We start from the raw sequence: 7,500 nt of genomic DNA on the forward strand, positions 1-7,500 counted from the left end.
TGGCCATTTTTGGCTGCGCGAGCGAGCGGCGAGCGGCGGACAGCGAGCGAAGCGAGAGGCAGCACCGTCCCTGCTATACGAAAGCCCCATCCAGCCCTGTGCCACCCGGGGGGTTCCAGGGTGCTGAGATGGCTGACATTTTGCTCCGCTCACGACGGTCGCCGCGGCACACAAGAACAGCCCAAAAACAGGCCAAAACAGCCCAAAAACGGGCCAAAACTGGCCATTTTTGGCTGCGCGAGCGAGCAGCGAGCGGCGGACAGCGAGCGAAGCGAGAGGCAGCACCGTCCCTGCTATACGAAAGCCCCATCCAGCCCTGTGCCACCCGGGGGGTTCCAGGGTGCTGAGATGGCTGACGTTTTGCTCCGCTCACGACGGTCGCCGCGGCACGCAAGAACAGGCCAAAAACTGGCCAAAACAGCCCAAAAACGGGCCAAAACTGGCCATTTTTTGCTGCGCGAGCGAGCGGAGAGCGGCGAACAGCGAGCGAAGCGCGAGGCAGCACCGTCCCTGCTATACGAAAGCCCCATCCAGCCCTGTGCCACCCGGGGGGTTCCAGGGTGCTGAGATGGCTGACATTTTGCTCCGCTCACGACGGTCACCGCGCCACACAAGAACAGCCCAAAAACAGGCCAAAACAGCCCAAAAACGGGCCAAAACTGGCCATTTTTGGCTGCGCGAGCGAGCGGCGAGCGGCGAACAGCGAGCGAAGCGAGAGGCAGCACCGTCCCTGCTATACGAAAGCCCCATCCAGCCCTGTGCCACCCGGGGGGTTCCAGGGTGCTGAGATGGCTGACGTTTTGCTCCGCTCACGACGGTCACCGCACCACGCAAGAACAGGCCAAAAACTGGCCAAAACAGCCCAAAAACGGGCCAAAACTGGCCATTTTTGGCTGCGCGAGCGAGCGGCGAGCGGCGAACAGCGAGCGAAGCGAGAGGCAGCACCGTCCCTGCTATACGAAAGCCCCATCCAGCCCTGTGCCACCCGGGGGGTTCCAGGGTGCTGAGATGGCTGACGTTTTGCTCCGCTCTCGACGGTCACCGCGCAATGCAAGAACAGGCCAAAAACTGGCCAAAACGGCCCAAAAACGGGCCAAAACTGGCCATTTTTGGCTGCGCGAGCGGCGAGCGGCGGACAGCGAGCGAAGCGAGAGGCAGCACCGTCCCTGCTATACGAAAGCCCCATCCAGCCCTGTGCCACCCGGGGGGTTCCAGGGTGCTGAGATGGCTGACGTTTTGCTCCGCTCTCGACGGTCACCGCGCAATGCAAGAACAGGCCAAAAACTGGCCAAAACGGCCCAAAAACGGGCCAAAACTGGCCATTTTTGGCTGCGCGAGCGAGCGGCGAGCGGCGGACAGCGAGCGAAGCGAGAGGCAGCACCGTCCCTGCTATACGAAAGCCCCATCCAGCCCTGTGCCACCCGGGGGGTTCCAGGGTGCTGAGATGGCTGACGTTTTGCTCCGCTCTCGACGGTCACCGCGCAATGCAAGAACAGGCCAAAAACTGGCCAAAACGGCCCAAAAACGGGCCAAAACTGGCCATTTTTGGCTGCACGAGCGAGCGGCGAGCGGCGGACAGCGAGCGAAGCGAGAGGCAGCACCGTCCCTGCTATACGAAAGCCCCATCCAGCCCTGTGCCACCCGGGGGGTTCCAGGGTGCTGAGATGGCTGACGTTTTGCTCCGCTCTCGACGGTCACCGCGCAATGCAAGAACAGGCCAAAAACTGGCCAAAACGGCCCAAAAACGGGCCAAAACTGGCCATTTTTGGCTGCACGAGCGAGCGGCGAGCGGCGGACAGCGAGCGAAGCGAGAGGCAGCACCGTCCCTGCTATACGAAAGCCCCATCCAGCCCTGTGCCACCCGGGGGGTTCCAGGGTGCTGAGATGGCTGACGTTTTGCTCCGCTCTCGACGGTCACCGCGCAATGCAAGAACAGGCCAAAAACTGGCCAAAACGGCCCAAAAACGGGCCAAAACTGGCCATTTTTGGCTGCACGAGCGAGCGGCGAGCGGCGGACAGCGAGCGAAGCGAGAGGCAGCACCGTCCCTGCTATACGAAAGCCCCATCCAGCCCTGTGCCACCCTGTCACGAACGGTCGTCGCGCACCCGCAACAACTTCGTTCAACGAACCGTTCGTCGCTCACACCCGCATGTACAGCTGCTTAACAGCATGTTTTCCCATGGTTTTGGGTCATTTTGCTTGTAAATATGTAAGTTCGAACAAGCTGCAGCGTTGCAAAGCGATCGCTCACCGAACCGAGCAAAACAGCCCCAAAACAGCCCAAAACGGCTTCGTTTTCGCGTGCCGCGGGAGGTGAGCGGAGTGCTGCCTCCGCTCACCAAAATGTCAGCCATCTCAGCACCCAGGAACCCCCCGGGTGGCACATGGCTGGATGGGGCTTCGGTTATATACCGGGCGTTGAACACTCTTTCGCAAGTTCGTACGTGACCTTTACGGGAACTTGGTGTTGCGTCCGGGACCAGGTGAGCGGCTGTTTGTGGGCTTGCAGCTGTTCGTTCATCCTTGAAAGCCTTGTTTTTCCCCCTCTCCCTCTTTTCTCTTGTGCACACAAGGTGTTCGACGAATTGCTTGTAAAGCTTTCCTTTTCGCGAGACTTCGGGACGTGTCCGTTGCTCGTTCTTTCGATCTAACTCTCTTTCTCTTTTACAGGTCCTTCGGGACCTGCGAGAGGTTACAAAGTGGGCTGATCCTTGCGGAGCAAGATCGCAAGGGCGAAGCGCGACTTAGGCAAGGCAAAGCTAAGTTCGCGTCTTTGCCGCACGGGTGACTCGCGACTTAGGCAACGCAAGCTAAGTTCGCGTCTTTGGCCGCAAGGGTGCCGCACGCCTTAGGCACTTCCAGCTAAGGTCGTGACATTGTGGTATCAGAGCGGGCAAGCTCTTCGATCGAACAGCGAACGAACTTCGCAACTTCGCCATGGCAAAGCATCGTGGCGAATCAAGCAAGACGGGGCAGGCCGGACCCTTGCCCCAAGCAGCCGCAGGTGGGCTGCATGTGCACACTCGCTCTCATGCTGTTGGAGCCGCTCATGAGGATCGCGGCAGCGAACAGGATGAGCGAGAAGTTGGCAACTCTCCGCGAGCGGAGGAAGCGCAATCTGGTGCGCTAACTGGGAAAAAGAGTCATAAGGAGAGACTCACGACGGCGGAAACCCGCCTGGATGTTCTTGAAGCGAGCATGGAGGAACTCTACCATGGCCAACAAAGACTTGTTGGGGTAGAGAGCTCGCAAGAGGAAGCGGAGTCCAGGATCGACAAGGTCGAGGCCCTAGTCGACCGACTGTCCGATGACACCAAGGACTCCGTGCAGCACTTACAAGATGTTGTGGCGGAACTCACGGCGAAGGTGGCTATGCTCACAAGAACGCTAAATGCGGGAGGAGGCAACACCCGCGTTGCACCGCCACAAAACTTGAGGGCACCTGAGCCCCATGGATACGGAGGGGCCAGAGATGCCAAGGAGCTCGAGAACTTTCTGTTCGACATGGAACAATACTTCCGAGCTACGAGACCCGATTCTGAAGATACCAAAGTTTCAATAGCAACAATGTATCTGAACGGAGATGCGAAACTTTGGTGGCGAACTCGTTGGGAGGAAATCCAACAAGGTCGGTGTCGAGTCGACACATGGGAAGACTTGAAGCGGGAGTTGAGAACTCAGTTCCTACCGGAGAACACAGAGTTCGTCGCAAGAAGGAAGTTGAGACAACTCCGCCAAAGTACCACCATCCGAGACTATGTAAAGCAGTTTTCTGCACTGATGCTGGACATACAGGACATGTCCGAGAAGGACAAGTTGTTCAGTTTCCTTGATGGTCTGAAACCATGGGCTCAGCAAGAGCTGAATCGAAGGAATGTTACCGACGTGGTCGGGGCAATTGCAGCTGCAGAAAGGCTCACCGACTTCGTTTCCTCTGAAGACCCAGCGAGAAGGAAACAATCTTCAAGCAATCGCCCTCAAAAACATTCTCGAGGGAAGGAGCTCGGGGGCGAACAGAAGAAGAAGAGCTCCCACAAAGGGCCGAACCCAAAAGGCAAGGCCTCAAAACCTGGAGGATGCTTCTTGTGCGGAGGACCGCACATGGTAAGGGAGTGCCCACAGAAGCAGGCACTCAACGCGTTGACAGCTTCCATCCACCCTCCCCGATCGGACAAGGGCAAAACCGTTGCCCTTAGCTCAAGCAGTTCTGAATCCAGCAGCGACGATGAAGAGTCGCAAGGACCCCGAATGGGAGCAATGCGTTTGTTGAACGCTATGCGGGGTCAAGTGGGGGAGAACATGAAGACGAAGGCACAAAAAGCAGGAAGTAGTGAACTGATGTATGTGGACATCAAGCTGAATGGCCAAACGACCCGTGCAATGGTGGACACGGGCGCTACCCACAACTTCATAGCCGATCGTGAAGCACAGCGACTTGGGTTGACATTGGAGAAGAGCCCAAGCCGAATGAAAGCAGTGAACTCGGAGGCCAGGCGAATCTCCGGATTGGCGAAGGGAGTTCCCATCAGAATCGGGACTTGGAGCGGAACCACCAACATGATGGCCGTGCCACTAGACGACTTCCAAGTGATCCTTGGAATGGAGTTTATGCACGCGGCGAAGTTGGTGCCGATGCCATTCTTGAATTCCCTATGTATGATGGGAGGCGATGACCCCTGTGTGGTGCCCGTCTCTCGGAGAGGAACCAAGGAGCCCCAACATATTTCGGCATTACAATTGAAGAAAGGGGTGCGAAAGGGCGAACTAACATTCGTGGCTGCTATGAAGCTAGAGCCACTCAATGAAGAAGCCATTCAAGAACCTGCTGTGGTGGCCAACGTCCTGAAGGAGTTCAAAGACGTTATGCCACCTGAGTTGCCGAAGACTCTTCCGCCACGCAGAGGCGTGGATCACAGTATTGAGCTGGAGCCAGGAGTGAAGCCTCCAGCGAGACCACCCTATCGCATGGCCCCGCCAGAGTTGGCAGAACTCAGAAAGCAGTTAGGTGAACTGCTAAGCGGTGGTCTCATCCGCAGCTCAAAAGCACCTTTCGGAGCTCCAGTTCTCTTTCAGAAGAAACAAGATGGGAGCCTCCGATTATGCGTCGACTACCGAGCCCTCAACAAAGTAACAGTGAAGAACAAGTATCCCATCCCGCTCATCGCGGACTTGTTCGACCAATTGGGCAAGGCGAAGTATTTCTCAAAACTCGACCTTCGGTCGGGGTATTGGCAGGTGCGCATTGCTGAAGGCGACGAAGCAAAGACTACATGTGTGACCAGATATGGAGCATTTGAGTTCTTGGTGATGCCTTTCGGCTTAACCAACGCTCCGGCAACATTCTGTACTCTCATGAACCAGCTATTCAAGGAGTATTTGGATAAGTTCGTGGTCGTCTACTTGGACGACATCGTCGTTTACAGCCAAACGCTCGAGGAGCACGTCAAGCACCTTCGGACGATTTTCAAGGTTCTCAGGGAGAACACTTTGTTCGTAAAAAGGGAGAAATGCTACTTTGCTCAGACTGAGATCCTGTTCTTGGGGCACCGAATCGGTGATGGCTCCATCCGGATGGACAAGTCGAAGGTGCAAGCAGTTGCGGAATGGCGAACTCCAAAGAAGGTGCCAGAGTTGAGATCCTTCCTTGGTTTCGTCAACTACTACCGACGCTTCATTGCTGGATATTCGAAGCGGGCAACCCCACTGACGGAGTTGCTGAAGAAGGAGCAGCCTTGGAAGTGGTCTGACAAATGTGAGATAGCATTCCAAGATCTGAAGGCTGCTGTTCTGGAAGAACCAGTGCTCAAATTGCCAAACTATGGAGAGCCCTTTGAAGTCCATACAGATGCTTCGGACTTTGCTATTGGTGGAGTACTCATGCAAGAAGGTCATCCGGTGGCCTACGAGAGCCGTAAACTCAACGAGACCGAGAGGCGGTATCCAGTGCATGAGAAGGAGATGACAGCGGTGATCCATTGCCTACGAGTTTGGCGACACTACCTCCTTGGGTCGCGATTTGTGCTGAGGACAGACAACATCGCCTTGAGTTATTTCCAAACTCAGAAGAAGCTCTCCCCAAAGCAAGCACGGTGGCAGGACTTCCTGGCTGAATTTGATATGGCAATGGAATATAAGCCCGGGAAGGCGAATGTCGTGGCCGATGCGCTGAGTCGGAAGGTGGAGTGCGTGAATGCTGCACAACTGGAGGGCAGAGGCCAAGCAAGTCAGTTACACTCAACCTTCCTTTCCCGAATCAGAGATGGACTGTATAGTGATCCCCAGGCAGTTATCCTGATGCAGCTCATCAAAGAAGGCAAAGCACGACGATTTTGGGTCCAGGAGGGACTTGTTTACACAAAAGGGAATAGGGTTTATGTTCCCCGAGTGGACAATCTAAGGCGTGAACTCTTGAAAGAGTGTCACGATTCCCTTTGGGCTGGACACCCCGGCATTCACAGAACGTTGGCTCTCGTGGAGAGGGCCTTCTACTGGCCAAAAATGGGGATTGATGTGGAGGAGTATGTTCGAACATGCCTTACTTGCCAACAAGACAAGGTGGAGCAGCGGAAGCCGGTGGGACTTTTGGAGCCGTTGCCCGTACCAGAAAGGCCTTGGGAGAGCATTTCCTTAGACTTCATATCAAGCTTGCCACCTGTAGGGGGACTTGGATCGATACTTGTGGTGGTCGATCGGTTTTCAAAGTATGCAACTTTCATTGCTGCTCCCCTACACTGTTCAGCTGAAGAGGCGGCCAGACTGATGATGAAGGGTGTAGTGAAGTATTGGGGAGTCCCACACAATATCATTAGTGATCGAGACGCTCGGTTTCTGGGACGGTTCTGGACCGAGCTATTCAAATTGTTGGGATCAAAGTTATACTTCTCTACAAGCCTCCACCCCCAGACGGATGGTCAGACTGAAAGAATAAATTCGCTCTTAGAGCAGTATCTCCGGCACTATGTGAGTGCCAATCAACGAGATTGGGTGAAGCTGTTGGACATCGCCCAATTCTCCTACAACTTGCAGCGGAGCTCTGCATCCAACAAGAGCCCCTTCGAAATTATCACAGGACAACAACCGTCGACTCCGCACACTATGGCTATTGGGTATACTGGGAGTAGTCCATCAGCCTACCATTTCGCAAAGGAGTGGCATCGGAATGCCGATATTGCGCGGGCTTACTTGGAGAAGGCGGCAAAACGGATGAAGAAGTGGGCAGACTTGGGAAGGCGACCACAGGAGTTCAAAGTTGGCGATTTGGTGTTGGTAAAGCTCCAACCAGCATCACTCCAATTCTTCAGGAAAAGAGTCCACAAAGGATTGGTGCGTAAGTATGAAGGGCCCTTCCCAATTATCAGCAGGGTAGGCAATGTTTCTTACAAGTTGCAGCTGCCGGCGTGGTTCAAAATTCACAACGTTCTTCACGCCAGCAACCTAAAGGCCTACCATTCAGATCCGCAAGATGCTTCTCGAAGTGTTCCAACTCGGCTACCTCCCAT

Source organism: Musa acuminata, unplaced genomic scaffold (genome assembly GCF_036884655.1).
Source record: "Musa acuminata AAA Group cultivar baxijiao unplaced genomic scaffold, Cavendish_Baxijiao_AAA HiC_scaffold_715, whole genome shotgun sequence".
In the NCBI taxonomy this organism is placed as follows: Eukaryota; Viridiplantae; Streptophyta; class Magnoliopsida; order Zingiberales; family Musaceae; genus Musa; species Musa acuminata.